Raw genomic sequence first — 16888 nt, forward strand, 5'->3', positions numbered from 1 at the left:
CACAGTTGGCGCTTTGTGCTTTTATGCACTATTTTTACCTAATCATTACAATGGCATACTAATTGGAGGTTTGTCGCTTTGATTTCAAATAATTCAGTACATTTTACTCTTTTTCTAAATTGGTGTGGGACCTTTCCTGTATTGTGTCTTCACTTTAATACTATTTGAAATGCTGCATAAATACTTGCACATTGCCTCTGAGTCAAGCCTGTCTGCTTTTGTTCCAAACTACCAGAGGTTTGAGCACAGGTTAATTTGGAGTTTGTTTGTGTTTCACCCTGACTCGAACTGTGGTTGCTGCTTGAGTAGGGTTTCACCCCCTCAATCAATAGCACCATTTTTTACAGGTACTTATGTTGCCAGCTGTGACAGGTTGTCTATGGTTCAATGTCCTACCAATTTGATTGCACAGCCTGGGGGTCGGTAGTGCCAGGTGGAGCACTTCTTTCACCATCCCATTGCAACAGGCCTGTTAAGGCTTCAAGACTGCACTCACTTCTCCCGAATGTTCTGGGATAAGAATGCTCATTTACGTTCGGGCTGTCCAATTTGGGGATGAGATTTTTAGGGGATTCTATTTGCAACACATCGATTCCCAGTCCCACTCACCTCATCCAACCCGTAAAAGGCTGAGCCTATCCCTAGTTGCAATCCATTTTCTTGTAATACGGCCAGCTATGTAGACTGCTGAGGTGCAGAGAGACACGATTTCTTTGCATAACCTGACATCAATTTTATTTTATATATTTTTTTCCGCTTTCGTCTTCCAACATCAATTAAAATGCATTCATGCTCAAGCCGCAACATGACATCAATGTGTTCTCTATCTGGAAGAAACACATCTTATCAACACACCCTAACTATAAAAAAAAAAACTTTTTCATTACATAGGTAGCAAGGCCATACTTGTAGAGGCAATTGTGTAAGCAATTCTGTAAGCTACATTCTTCAAAGAGCTAATTAGGTGTGCGTGGTGTTGGCGCATGTCAAATGTTGCACAATTGGGAGGGCAGAAGTGGGTACTGGCACGGAGATTGTGTCAGCAAGCCAAGTTCATCTGTTACTGTTATTAGCCTGAGTTGTAGGTAGAGCTGAGTCCGGGCACTAAAAACAATTTGCCTCGAGGAAGACGTAGCAGGGGCATGTTCTGCAGTAACAAGACATCATGAATCAACTGGATTGTAAAGGACTACCAACATTTTGACAGGAAAGAACAAAAGGCTAATCATAACGAAAAAAATGGAAACATGTTATGAATATGTGCAGGTTTTGATTTGAAAAGTAACTGCAAGTGCATCAAACTCACAATTTACGAAAGTGTTCCCACCACTGCCTTAAGAACAATTATATTTCAGGAAAGGTATATAAAAGTAAATTAACATGTATAGTTTATTTTAACATTGAGAGTAGCATATTTCTTCTTGGCCTCTTACTGGAAGGGCCACTGGACACTTTTCATTTTCAAAAATGGCCACACTTTTTAACATCTAGGCTAGTGCTTCCTTCACTTTTTCCTTTGTTTACATGAACGCCAGGGCCCAGATAAACAAACATTTTGTGCAGGCATGCACCATTTTTGTGATACGATACGACCACAGGGTCTGATCAGCAAGGTTATCGACGTTTTGCAGGGAACATCGCTGGAAAACCAGCGATGTTCACTGCAAAACGGCGATTTTCCTGGTATCTCAGGAATTTTCATCGCCCTGGAGAAACGCCTTGTTAATAACGCGCTACCAGTGTGATAAATTCCAGAGATAGAGGGGATAAATAGCAAAGCGCTAAGCGTGCTTTGCGTTATTTATCCCCGTCCATTGTTAATATGCCCCCTTGTGTTTTTGTCCCAGTTCAGTGCGATGAGATAACAACAGTTAGCGCTTTTTGCTTTTATGCACTATTTCTCTGCTTTTTTGGCTTAAAAAGCCAAAAAATCGGTGATAAAACTATTGCCCTATTTACAAGAGGATGCTAAGATGCATAAATGCATGTTAGCAAACTTTTCCCCGACGCCTCCCGATGCATCTCTAATGAGATGCAAAGTAGGCGTCACTGAGCGTACCCCAGATGGACTACCTTGTAAAATATCACTGATGTTCACATTGCGATATTTACAAGGCATCCCCATTGTAGGGATTCCCCTGTGATGGTGAGAGCGAGACGGGAGCCCACCCCGCGTTGGGAAGTGTTTGCGGATGCCCAAACCCCGCTTGTTTGCCTTTTTAGCGTGTGCCCACCCCGCTTTATGTTTTATTATTTGAGCGGGTGCCCACCCCGCATTATTTGCCTTCTATTTGAAAATCACCTCCGCGACACGGGGAATGCAGAACGGTCATCCTGGAAGTCAGACAATCTGCCTGACTGGAGACGGTGCCGGCCGCGTCTAGCCCAGAAACCGCATGTGAGACGGGAGTTGCAGATCTGAGCAGGGCTCCTGTGACCTGTTGGGAGCTCGGGCACCAGAGGAAGTGCCGCATTGCACGACCCAGGCGGGAGCCCACCCCGCACTGGGTCATGCACCGGAGATAGTTTGGAGCCTTTGCAGGCTCCACATCCAAGTCTCGGGTCCCAGGAGGGGGCCTGTGTGAAGCGAGGAGAAGCCAGGCGGGAGCCCACCCCACACTGGCGAATCAAGGGGGAGAGCCGACAGAGTCCTCGAGGAGCGGGGCCTCTCCAGGCGCCGCCAAGCCTGCCCCACCACACTGGAGAAGATCGGCAGTGAGGGAGGAAGACCGGTGAGAGAGAAGCTCCAAGCCTGGTGAGTAAGGGCTCCCTCAGTATTGGTGGTACATGTCTGAGTCACAGTTTTGGAACACATTGTCGGTGCCCACCCCAAAGGGGGCCCATTTGTTGTTAGAATGCCCAGAGGGGCCCGTGCCTCTCAAGGCACATTTCCGGTGCTTTGGCCATGTTTACAGTTGCCCCGCTTGAAAATGGGCAACTGCAATGATGGGGGCAATTTTGTTTACAAAGGCCCTGAGAGGGGCCCAGGTGGCACGTTGGTGCCAGGGCCCATTTGGTTATTCCCAGCTGCACCGCACCAGTGCGGGCAGCTGAAACATTTCTGGCCCATATGTTTTAGAGTCCCTGAGGGGGGACGGGAGGGCACAATGAGTGCCAGTGATGATCCCAGCTGTACGGCAATTAGCGTCAGCTGCACCATTTAGGTCTGTGCAATTGAGCACTTTTTGCTGTAGCTGCATGTGGCAGCTTAGCACCCTCATATTCTGGACAGAGGGCATTTGAGCCCTAGAGAAGGCCAGTTGGCCAGGGGGGGTCATAGATTTATGTGATGTTAGGAAATGTGATTCATGTACTATGATTTACGCACCGTGATTTATGCCTCTAATGCGGTTTTATGATTATGAGGTTTGCTGTGTTTATGTTTGAGTTATTCTCTACTGTGGTTTAGGTATGAGGTTATTTGCCTACTGTGTTTTATGCTAAAGAGATTTTTTTTTAACGTGAGTTATGCTTAGGAGGTTATGGTCTAATATGTTTAGGCTTATGAGGTTAATATATTCTGCGCCTAATATGATACTGTGCATAAGATGGTTTATGTTACAGGACAATGCTGAGTACCGTGCTTGCCAGTAATTGCTGGTTGTGTTCTATGGTTAATATATGTCTACATTTACTATCTTCACTAAGTGATGGTTCTGACAGAGGTTCAGGTGGCCCTGTCATGTGTATATAATCCCCTGTAAATATTGCCCAGTGCCAATTGGCACATTGTATATTGTTCTACTATTCTAATGTGTTTTATGATAATACAGAGGTAATTTTTGATGTAACCTTGTGTGGGGTTCCTTTTGTGGTGTGCCTAGTATGTTGTTGCTGTGTGTATGTTGCGCAAACATTTTACACTTTGCCTCCGGGATAGGCCTGACAGCTCGTGCCAAGCTACCAAGGGGGTGAGTAGGGGTTATCTTTGGCGTGTAACTCCCTTGCCCTGACTAGAGTGGTGGTCTCTGCCTTGGTTTGGCACAAGCCTTAGCCAACCAGAGATCCCATTTCTAACAATGGACCATCTCTACCAGGATGAAGGTGAGAAACTGTCACCTGCCACACTTGCACATCACAAAGGCTCTTCCTCAGCAATGGTTTTCAATCTAGTGTTTTGCACCCTCAAACAAGCTGCTGCCAGTGCAAGGAGGCAGGATATTCTAGGCACCTCTGTAGGGGAGGGGTCTAGAAATTGCTCTCACTCAAAATGGGCACCAGGTATAAGCAGTGGCTCCTCCGACCCAACTCTTCAGTAAACTTCTGGACCTGTGTAAGACTCAGAAGGACTGCTGTGCTGCTCTTCAGCAAGAGCAACTGCATGCACTGATACTCTGCTTTCTTGCTGCCTGAGCGGGAATGACTGGACCTGCACATTGAACGCAGGACCATCAGACTTAATTCAATGGCTAGTTGGATGGCCTCCTGATCAGAGTTTGAGGGGCAGAAAATATTCTTACCATCTTGAACCCTGCACCTGGACTCTGTCTTCTGTGAGTCCTAACCGGGAAACATACTTTACCACGAAGGCCAAGCGACGACCTACCTGCCTTTACAATGCAGTAACTACCACGATTGTAACCTTACCATGAGTTCCTTTACCACACACGTCGTTACAATAACTTCTTTTAGGGAATGCCGTGTTGGACTGGTGTTGGATATTAGGTCCCATACCTTCCCTATTGATACACCCCCTGGAGTTGTGTTAGTAATTTATACTATTCCAAAATCCAGCGCCTCCCTGAAACAAGTTGTTGTAAGGACTTGCATGGTAAAGGGAAGGGTGGGAACTGCAGTCAGGGTAGTGACTGCATTGTAAAGGCATGTTTAGCAAATGCATGTGTGGTTCCATCATACAACTGTCCTGAACCCCTAGGTGGTGCCCCACCAGTCGTGGACACTTAGAATTGGGGCTAAAAGTGTTCTGCCAGCTCTGCTGTGGTCTCATCAGAACTGACTAGGAGCAACACAAACCTGACACAGCTCTTCGGAGCGTCTCATCTGAACCAACACAGCATGATGCAGCCTCAACCCAAGCCCACATCATAGCCTGCACAGCTCATTAGAATCCCTTCTGCGCAGCACATGTTTGACTTTGTAGCTTCTTATCTGAACTGATGCTGTGCAATGCAGCCTCATCATAAGCCTGCACCAGAGGCCTCTCAGCCCAATGGAACTGCTGCTGAAAAACGTATCCTCAAAGCAATCCCATATCTCAGCCTTTGCAGGTAATCGGATCAACTGCTGCATGATGCTTCTTCCACAAAGACCTGGTGTCAGTTCTCGGGACCACCGTTGTGTGGCACAACACTCTGTAAACAGGTTTTATGGTGCATTTCTCAGTGAGACAAACTTGGTCCCTTTGTCTGGCCCAAACTCCAAAGTGGGCGCCCCAAACTTGGGGCATATTAACAAGGGTTTTATATCCGCTTTTTTGGCTTAAAAAGCCAAAAAAGCAGAGATAAAACTATCGCCATAATTGCATGTTAGCACCCTTTTTCCCGATGCCTCCCTTCGCATCTATAATGAGATGCAAAGTGGTCATCACTGGGCGTACCCCGGATGGTCTACCTTGTAAAATATCGCTGATGTTCACATTGCGATAACGTTTTGCAGGGAACATCGCTGGAAAACCAGCAATGTTCCCTGCAAAACAGCGATTTTCCCGCTATTTCTTGAATTTTCATCGCCCTGGAGAAACGCGTTGTTAATAACGCGCTACCAGTGCGATAAATTCCAGAGATAGACGGCTATAAATAACAAAGCGCTAAGCGCGCTTTGCGTTATTTATCCCCGTCCGTTGTTAATATGCCCCCTTGTGTTTTTGCCCCAGTCCAGTGCCATGAGATAACCACAGCTGGTGCTTTGTGCTTTTATGCACTATTTTTACCTAATCATTACAATGGCATACTAATTGGAGGTTTGTCGCTTTGATTTCAAATAATTCAGTACATTTTACTCTTTTTCTAAATTGGTGTCGGACCTTTCCTGTATTGTGTCTTCACTTTAATACTATTTGAAGTGCTGCATAAATACTTGCACATTGCCTCTAAGTTAAGCCTGTCTGCTTTTTTTTTTCAAATTACCAGAGGTTTGAGCACAGGTTAATTTGGAGTTTGTTTGTGTTTCACCCTGACTCGAACTATGGTTGCTGCTTGAGTAGGGTTTCACCCCCTCAATCAATAACACAATTTTTTACAGGTACTTATGTTGTCAGCTGTGACTGGTTGTCTATGGTTCAATGTCCTATCTATTTGGTTGCCCAGCCTGGGGGTCGGTAGTGTCAGGTGGAGCACTTCTTTCACCATCCCATTGCAACAGGCCTGTTAAGGCTTCAAGACTGCACTCACTTCTCCCGAATGTTCTGGGATAAGAATGCTCATTTACGTTCGGGCTGTCCAATTTGGGGATGAGATTTTTAGGGGATTCTATTTGCAACACATCGATTCCCAGTCCCACTCACCTCATCCAACCCGTAAAAGGCTGTGCCTATCCCTAGTTACAATCCATTTTCTTGTAATACTGCCAGCAATGTAGAATACTGAGGTGCAGAGAGACACGATTTCTTTGCATAACTTGACATAAATTTTATTTTACATTTTTTTCCACTTTCGTCTTCCAACATCAATCAAAGTGCATTCATGCTCAAGCCGCAACATGACATCAATGTATTCTCTATCTGGAAGAAAGACTCTGTACTTGTTAGGAACATCTTATCAACACACCCTAACTATGGAGAACAAACCTTTGCATTACATAGGCAGCAAGGTCATACTTGTAGAGGCAATTGTGTAAGCAATTGTGTAAGCTACAATCTTCAAAGAGCTAATTAGGTGTGTGTGGTGTTGGCGCATGTCAAATGTTGCACAATTGGGAGGGCAGAAGTGGGTACTGGCACAGAGATTGTGTCAGAAAGCCAAGTTCATTTGCTACTGCTATTAGCCTGTGTAGAAGGTAGGGCTGAGTCCGAGCACTAAAAACAATTTGCCTCGAGGAAGACGTAGCAGGGGCATGTTCTGCAGTAACAAGACATCATGAATCAACTGGATTGTAAAGGACTACCAACATTTTGACAGGAAAGAACAAAAGGCTAATCATAACGAAAAAAATGGAAACATGTTATGAATATGTGCAGGTTTTGATTTGAAAAGTAACTGCAAGTGCATCAAACTCACAATTTACGAAAGTGTTCCCACCACTGCCTTAAGAACAATTATATTTCAGGAAAGGTATATAAAAGTAAATTAACATGTATAGTTTATTTTAACATTGAGAGTAGCATATTTCTTCTTGGCCTCTTACTGGAAGGGCCACTGGACACTTTTCATTTTCAAAAATGGCCACACTTTTTAACATCTAGGCTAGTGCTTCCTTCACTTTTTGTTTTGTTTACATGAACACCAGGGCCCAGATAAACAAACATTTTGTGCAGGCTTGCACCATTTTTGTGATACGATACGACCACAGGGTCTGATCAGCAAGGTTATCGACGTTTTGCAGGGAACATCGCTGGAAAACCAGCGATGTTCACTGCAAAACGGCGATTTTCCTGGTATCTCAGGAATTTTCATCGCCCTGGAGAAACGCCTTGTTAATACCGCGCTACCAGTGTGATAAATTCCAGAGATAGAGGGGATAAATAGCAAAGCGCTAAGAGTGCTTTGCGTTATTTATCCCCGTCCATTGTTAATATGCCCCCTTGTGTTTTTGTCCCAGTCCAGTGCGATGAGATAACCACAGTTAGCGCTTTTTGCTTTTATGCACTATTTCTCTGCTTTTTTGGCTTAAAAAGCCAAAAAAACGGAGATAAAACTATTGCCCTATTTACAAGAGGATGCTAAGATGCATAAATGCATGTTAGCAAACTTTTCCCCGACGCCTCCCGATGCATCTCTAATGAGATGCAAAGTAGGCGTCACTGAGCGTACCCCAGATGGACTACCTTGTAAAATATCACTGATGTTCACATTGCGATATTTACAAGGCAGCCCACAGGATTTTAGCACACGTTAGATTTTGGCAAAAACTGCGTTTTTTGCCAAAAACTAACGTCTGCTAAAATCCTGACTTACCTATGCTTAACATAGGGGGTAGATTATGCTGATACGACCACAGAGTCGTATCAGCAAGGTTATTGATGTTTTTGCAGGGAACATCGATAGAAAACCAGCGATGTTCCCTGCAAAACGGCGATTTCCCCGCTATCTCTGGAATTTTCATCGCCCTGGAGAAACGCGATGTTAATAACGCTCTACCAGTGTGATAAATTCCAGAGATAGACAGCGATAAATAACAAAGCGCTAAAGCGGGCTTTGTGTTATTTATCCCCGTCCGTTGTTAATATGCCCCCTTGTGTTTTTGTCCCAGTCCAGTGCGATGAGATAACCACAGTTGGCGCTTTGTGCTTTTATGCACTATTTTTACCTAATCATTACAATGGCATACTAATTGGAGGTTTGTCGCTTTGATTTCAAATAATTCAGTACATTTTACTCTTTTTCTAAATTGGTGTGGGACCTTTCCTGTATTGTGTCTTCACTTTAATACTATTTGAAATGCTGCATGAATACTTGCACATTGCCTCCAAGTTAAGCCTGTCTGCTTTTGTTCCAAACTACCAGAGGTTTGAGCACAGGCTAATTTGGAGTTTGTTTGTGTTTCACCCTAACTCAAACTATGGTTGCTGCTTGAGTAGGGTTTCACCCCCTCAATCAATAGCACAATCTTTACAGGTACTTATGTTGCCAGCTGAGACAGGTTGTCTATGGTTCAATGTCCTACCAATTTGGTTGCCCAGCCTGGGGGTCGGTAGTGCCAGGTGGAGCACTTCTTTCACCATCCCATTGCAACAGGCCTGTTAAGGCTTCAAGACTGCACTCACTTCTCCCGAATGTTCTGGGATAAGAATGCTCATTTACATTCGGGCTGTCCAATTTGGGGGTGAGATTTTTAGGGTATTCTATTTGCAACACATCAATTCACAGTCCCACTCACCTTTTCCAACCCTTAAAAGGCTGAGCCTATCCCTAGTTGCAATCCATTTTCTTGTAATACGGCTAGCTATGTAGACTGCTGAGGTGCAGAGAGACAAGATTTCTTTGCATAACCTGACATCAATTTTATTTTAAAAAATGTTTCCGCTTTCGTCTTCCAACATCAATCAAAATGCATTCATGCTCAAGCCGCAACATGACATCAATGTGTTCTCTATCTGAAAGAAAGACTCTGTGCTTGTTAGGAACATCATATCAACACACCCTAACTATAGAGAACAAACCTTTGCATTACATAGGCAGCAAGGCTATACTTGTAGAGGCAATTGTGTAAGCAATTGTGTAAGCTACAATCTTCAAAGAGCTAATTAGGTGTGCGTGGTGTTGGCGCATGCCAAATGTTGTACAATTGGGAGGGCAGAAGTGGGTACTGGCACGGAGATTGTGTCAGCAAGCCAAGTTCATCTGCTACTGTTATTAGCCTGTGTTGTAGGTAGAGCTGAGTCCGGGCACTAAAAACAATTTGCCTCGAGGAAGACGTAGCAGGGGCATGTTCAGGAGTAACAACACATCGTGAATCAACTGGATTGTAAAGGACTACCAACATTTTGACAGGACAGAACAAAAGGCTAAACATAACGATAAAAATGGAAACATGTTATGAATATGTGCAGGTTTTGATTTGAAAAGTAACTGCAAGTGCATCAAACTCACAATTTACGAAAGTGTTCCCACGACTGCCTTAAAAGCAATTATATTTCAGGAAAGGTATTTAAAAGTAAAATAACATGTATAGTTTATTTTAACATTGAGAGCAGCATATTTCATTTTGGCCTCTTACTGGAATGGCCACCAGACTCTTTTCGTTTTAAAAAATGGCCACACGTTTTAACAACTAGGCTAGTGCTTCCTTCACTTTTTGTGATTGTTTACAAGAACACCAGGGCCCAGATAAACAAACATTTTGTGCAGGCTTGCACCATTTTTGTGATACGATACGACAACAGGGTCGGATCAGCAAGGCTATTGACGTTTTGCAGGGAACATCGCTGGAAAACCAACGATGTTCACTGCAAAACGGCGATTTCCCCGCCATCTCTGGAATTTTCATCGCCCTGGAGAAACGCATTGTTAATAATTCGCTACCAGTGTGATAAATTCCAGAGATAGACGGCGATAAATAACAAAGTGCTAAGCGTGCTTTGCGTTATTTATCCCTGTCCGTTGTTAATATGCCCCCTTGTGTTTTTGTCCCAGTCCAGTGCGATGAGATAACCACAGTTGGTGCTTTGTGCTTTTATGTACTATTTTTACCTAATCATTACAATGGCATACTAATTGGAGGTTTGTCACTTTGAGGTCAAATAATTCAGTACATTTTACTCTTTTTCTAAATTGGTGTGGGACCTTTCCTGTATTGTGTCTTCACTTTAATACTATTTGAATTGCTGCATAAATACTTGCACATTGCCTCTTAGTTAAGCCTGTCTGCTTTTGCTACAAATTACCAGAGGTTTGAGCACAGGTTAATTTGGAGTTTGTTTGTGTTTCATCCTGACTCGAACTGTGGTTGCTGCTTGAGTAGGGTTTCGCCCCCTCAATCAATAACACAATTCTTTACAGGTACTTATGTTGTCAGCTGTGACAGGTTGTCTATTGTTCAATGTCTTACCAATTTGGTTGCCCAGCCTGGAGGTCGGTAGTGCCAGGTGGAACACTTCTTTCACCATCCCATTGCAACAGGCCTGTTAAGGCTTCAAGACTGCACTCCCTTCTGCCGAATGTTCTGGGATAAGAATGCTCATTTACGTTCTGGCTGTCCAATTTGGGGGTGAGATTTTTAGGGGATTCTATTTGCAACACATCGATTCCCAGTCCCACTCACCTTATCCAACACGTAAAAGGCTGTGCCTATCCCTAGTTGCAATCAATGTTCTTGTAATACTGCCAGCTATATAGACTGCTGAGGTGGAACTGCTGCTGAGAGACGCATCCTCAAAGCAAGCCCACTTCTCAGCCTTTGCAGTTAATCGGATTAACTGCTGCATGATGCTTCTTCCACAATGACCTGGTGTCACTTCTCGGAACCATCGTTGTGTGGCATATCACTCTGTAACCAGGTTTTATGGTGCATTTCTCAGTGAGACAAACTTGGTCCCTATGTCAGGCCCAAACTCCAAAGTGGGTGGCCCGAACTTGGGGCATAATAACAAGGGTTTTATCGCCGCTTTTTTGGCTAAAAAAGCGGAGAAAAAAGCTATCGCCCTATTTACAAGAGGATGCTAAGATGCATAATTGCATGTTAGAACACTTTGTCCTGACGCCTCCCTTTGCATCTCTAATGAGATGCAAAGTGGGCGTCACTGGGCGTACCCCGGATGGACTACCTTGTAAAATATCGCTGATGTTCACATTGCGATATTTACAAGGTAGCCCACAGGATTTTAGCACACGTTAGATTTTGGCAGTTTTCGCCAAAAACTAACGTCTGCTAAAATCCTGACTTGCCTATGCTTAACATAGGGGGTGGATTATGCTGATACGACCACAGGGTCGTATGAGCAAGGTTATTGACGTTTTTACAGGGAACATCGCTAGAAACCAGCGATGTTCCCTGCAAAACGGCGATTTCCCCGCTATCTCTGGAATTTTCATCGCCCTGGAGAAACGCGTTGTTAATAACGCTCTACCAGTGTGATGAATTCCAGAGATAGACAGCGATAAATAACAAAGCGCTAAGCGGGCTTTGCGTTATTTATCCCCATCCGTTGTTAATATGCCCCCTTGTGTTTTTGTCCCAGTCCAGTGCGATGAGATAACCACAGTTGGCACTTTGTGCTTTTATGCACTATTTTTACCTAATCATTACAACGGCATACTAATTGGAGGTTTGTCGCTTTGATTTCAAATAATTCAGTACATTTTACTCTTTTTCTAAATTGGTGTGGAACCTTTCCTGTATTGTGTCTTCACTTTAATACTATTTGAAATGCTGCATGAATACTTGCACATTGCCTCCAAGTTAAGCCTGTCTGCTTTTGTTCCAAACTACCAGAGGTTTGAGCACAGGCTAATTTGGAGTTTGTTTGTGTTTCACCCTGACTCGAACTATGGTTGCTGCTTGAGTAGGGTTTCACCCCCTCAATCAATAGCACAATCTGTACAGGTACTTATGTTGCCAGCTGTGACAGGTTGTCTATGGTTCAATGTCCTACCAATTTGGTTGCCCAGCCTGGGGGTCGGTAGTGCCAGGTGGAACACTTCTTTCACCATCCCATTGCAACAGGCCTGTTAAGGCTTCAAGACTGCACTCACTTCTCCCGAATGTTCTGGGATAAGAATGCTCATTTACGTTCGGGCTGTCCAATTTGGGGATGAGATTTTTAGGGGATTCTATTTTCAACACATCGATTCACAGTCCCACTCACCTTATCCAACCCGTAAAAGGCTGAGCCTATCCCTAGTTGCAATCCATTTTCTTGTAATACGGCCAGCTATGTAGACTGCTGAGGTGCAGAGAGACACGATTTTTTTGCATAACCTGACATCAGTTTTATTTTATATTTTCTTTCCGCTTTCGTCTTCCAACATCAATTAAAATGCATTCATTCTCAAGCCGCAACATGACATCAATGTGTTCTCTATCTGGAAGAAACACATATTATCAACACACCCTAACTATAAAAAACAAACTTTTTCATTACATAGGTAGCAAGGCCATACTTGTAGAGGCAATTGTGTAAGCAATTCTGTAAGCTACATTCTTCAAAGAGCTAATTAGGTGTGCGTGGTGTTGGCGCATGTCAAATGTTGCACATATGGGAGGGCAGAAGTGAGTCCTGGCACAGAGATTGTGTCAGAAAGCCAAGTTCATCTGTTACTGTTATTAGCCTGAGTTGTAGGTAGGGCTGAGCTGGGCACTAAAAGCAATTTGCCTCCAGGAAGACGTAGCAGGGGCATGTTCTGCAGTAACAAGACATCATGAATCAACTGGATTGTAAAGGACTACCAACATTTTGACAGGAAAGAACAAAAGGCTAATCATAACAAAAAAAATGGAAACATGTTGTGAATATGTACAGGTTTTGATTTGAAAAGTAACTGCAAGTGCATCAAACTCACAATTTACGTAAAACATAAAGAAAAAACTGTTCTCACGACTGCCTTAAAATCAATTATATTTCAAGAGTGGCCACATGAGAACAGCAGGCGGGCCCACACAATATATAAATATTTCAATATATAATGTTGTCCCTGAGAATATGGACCCGGCTGATCAGCGCATGGACTCTTAGCTATTCCATGTGCTGCAGAAGTCCCACGTCGCCTTACGATCCCCTGTGTCCTGAAAATATAAACAATATCAATATACTTCAATCTTCAATCTTAGCTTTATTCGATTTCTGTATAAGAATCATAAAAGCAACAACAGTACATAAATATACACCAGAACATTTCATCAAAATTACATATGTAAAAATAAAATCAAGTCGATAAAATAATCGGCTAAACATTCTAGGGCGAGATAAAGAGTCAAGTTGATCAAGCGTGGAGATGAATATAGCCACTTGATACAGGACCACACCTGCCCATCAGGTGGTTGCTCTGTGATTTTTTTACATTTCAACTATACATATAATGATCTAGGGTAGAAGTCACTTATGCTCCAGATAGATATGGGACCATCTCCTATTTGAGGCTGCCAAGATTGGAGAAAAGGAACAACATATTTAGTCCTGAATTTGACAAGTACCAAATCGCCCACCAAGTCCTTGCGCAGAGGTCCTAACCAACCCACCCTTCTGACACTAAGTATGGTTCCATCGATGTTGGGTGGTAGTGGTCTGTTTTTGGTTAACCAAAACGTAACCTTGTTTCTTAGGTCCATAGGGCTTTCATGTTTCCCCCTCATAAGTTCAGGTACTCCCGAAAGGACACACACAATAGGGGCGACCTCTGGAGGCAAATGTAGATGGTTGGTTTTGGGCAACATATTGTTGTGATTGACCACTGTTCCCTTATTTGATGTCAATTGTTTGTTTAGCCCTACTCTAGGGCGAGAGCTCCGTACAGTTGTGACAGGGGGATCAAAACTTTTCACATGTGGAGTTACTAGTTGGTTATGAATGGTCTTGCTTTGTAAAGAGGTTTCGGGCATTTCTGTGGCCGCTAAACACTGTGGTTGAGTGGATATTGCCATAGTTTTTGCAGGTAATGAATTGGCCTTGATGGCTTCCTCAACACCCGTGAGCCTGTCCCCTAAACTAACCATTTTATCCATCAACGGGGATATTATAGTCTTAATCATGTTCTCGATCGAAGCCATTAAAGAAGTATGGATAGGTGGATTCGATATAACAATGTTGGGAGTGTTGGGAGATACGGGATAAGGATTTAGTTTCTGTTGCTTGGCCTGTCTCCCCAATTGTTTGACCCCACCTCTCTTCCTTTTAGCGATAGTGAGCTGAGGGGTCAAAGCCGAATGCGAGTTTTCTTTTGGTCATATTAAAGGGGGTGCATCCTGTATACTGTGAGTTGGTTGAGGTTGAGGTTGAGGTTGATTGCAAGACCGAGGGCTAATATTTGCTATGGCGCGGATAGGGGAATTAATTTGCACATTGTCTGATTCCACAGGAGCATACGTGGATTTACACATGTTGTTTAGTTCCTCCAGTAAGGATATCTCTGGAGCAACATCAGCAGTCTGTAAAGGAGAGCACATAGTGGGCGAACTATCCAGGGCGGAGGATCGCTCTATTCGCTCTAGTTCTCTGACAATGGGGAGCGTTACCCTCTTTAGATAGTGGTCCATCGTTCCTCTGAACAAGTCACTGTGGGCGGAGATATTCCTGGTACCCCCCTTGCAGGTCATGTCATCAGCTATCTTCCAATGTGAACAGTTCAATAGTTCCACTATGATGGCGAATGGGAAGGACCTATTAGTAAGAGGGGGATAGATAAAGGGTAACAGTACCTGTAATACTTTTTCTTCTTCTCCACGTTCCGAGCCAAGGGGAATGGCCCTGTCCCGGCCTCCTCTGGCCTCTGATGGCCGCAGATGGCCCCGCCCTTGTCCCGGGCTTAGCCCGGCGCCGCCCGCGCGCCCCGTGAGGCGGGAGGGACCTCTGCCTTTTGTGCGCTTCCGTGCGCGATTCCCGGTGGGCGTGTCACCGCCAAGGATGCTGGGGGATGGAGTCTCTCGCACGGCTGCCGCGTGGTGGAGGAAGCGGCAGCCGGAGACCAACAGCAGCGGGAGAGCAGCCTGACCCCCGGTAAGATTTTGGTGCCCCTGTTGCCTTCTGAGACCCCCGCTCGACCGCAGGGACTTCAGCCTTTTGTGCGCCTCCGTGCGCGATTCCCGGTGGGCGTGTCACCGCCAAGGATGCTGGGGGATGTAGTCTCTCGCACGGCTGCCGCGTGGTGGAGGAAGCGGCAGCCGGAGACCAACAGCAGCGGGAGAGCAGCCTGACCCCCGGTAAGATTTTGGTGCCCCTGTCGCCTTCAATATACGAATAAGTCACAATAAGGAGGCTTTGAAACTTTGTAGATTGAGTCTTGGCCTCTATAAACACAGTCAAAGGGCCATTAAGTGTCTAGGCTTCTTTTAAAATAGACTCCCAAACAAACGAGTACCGCTGACATTTGTGTTTGTCTGTTTTTGTTTGTTTTGTGTGTGCCTTCTAGATTGATGATCACAATCGTACTGGCTAAGATTGCAGTAAGAAAAACTCACTTTTGGAGTATTACGCTATGCACATGTCCTTTGGCAGCTGGTATGAGTGAAGTGGGCTGCCAGAAGGTAAATATTGTAAATTTTGTGGAAGTAGCAACACACATTTGGTCTTGAAAAGTGGCAGATTGGGTTTGTAATGGTTTTATTATTGTGCTTTGTTCTTGACAGTCGACATAGAACAAAGTGTCCAACAGTGGTGTGGTGACAAGGTGTGTAGCCCTGACGAATTTGCCGAAACTATTGAGGCAGAGAAACATTTTGGCGATAGGTTATGGTATGCGATGGTAGCTACCAGCCTTTTTTAACTCAACAGATCACGCCTGATATTTAGGAATAAAATTGCGAAGAGTTAGTGGCTCTGCTACGACTCACTTTTGCACGTTTTGGTTTTTGTTTGGACCCATTTTCCTTTTTTTAACTGAATGATGACCAGTGATGAGGAAAGGGGCCCAGTCTGGTGACTACTTGCCAGTTACCCCGAGGGTGGTGTTCCCGTGAGGTGTCATTCTGTTCTCCACACAATTTTTTTTTTTGCAGAATTTTCTCTGCTAAATTTGATGAAGGGTTAAAATCACGCTCTACCATCTGATCACCAGAAAGAGCATCTCTTAGCTGTCTTGATAGCAAAATCTCACATATGACCCTGCCAGAGAGAACCTGAAATATGCTTAAAGACCCTCAATTTTTGCTACACATGATCAACATATTAAATCCCACTAACTCCCTGAATCCTGGGGTTATAGAACCAAGGCACAGGCCAAAAAGACATGTCTTAGGCTAACAAAATGCACTAGGCCACAATAAGGTTGAAAACAAATTCTCGGCTGCACTGAAAAATAACGTGGTAAATTGACCTAATGTGAAGTAGTAATTTTCCACAGCTTCAAGACCAACACGCACACATACACAGACTGGTGCACGTTGGTACAGCTTCCTGAAAACATTGCTAAAGTAATATTTTGAACCATAGCTTGCACAAGTAAGAGCAGCAACCTCTCGCAATAATAAATGTACGTGACAAAAATGTTATTTTTTTCAGAAATTTACAAAATGTTCTATTTCAAAATGTACGTAACAAAATGTTCCTTAAAGTCCTTCCGGTGTCCTAGGACACATGTGGTTAAACCGCCTGTACTGAATGGGCGTAGGCCACTGCGTCACC

At 44.2% G+C, this 16888-nt stretch overlaps 1 protein-coding gene across 2 annotated transcripts in view; it reads right to left on the reverse strand.

Annotated features, from left to right (window-relative positions):
- Window positions 1-11350: 11350 nt before the first annotated feature.
- The window catches only part of LOC144772893 (uncharacterized), an 80751-nt gene continuing 75213 nt past the window's right edge, over window positions 11351-16888 (reverse strand). For both annotated transcript variants that reach the window (XR_013599863.1, XR_013599864.1), the window contains exon 4: window positions 11351-13338. The gene's annotated coding sequence lies outside the window, so the exon portion shown is untranslated. The remainder of the gene's footprint in view (window positions 13339-16888) is intronic.

Source organism: Lissotriton helveticus, chromosome 8, assembly GCF_964261635.1.
Source record: "Lissotriton helveticus chromosome 8, aLisHel1.1, whole genome shotgun sequence".
In the NCBI taxonomy this organism is placed as follows: Eukaryota; Metazoa; Chordata; class Amphibia; order Caudata; family Salamandridae; genus Lissotriton; species Lissotriton helveticus.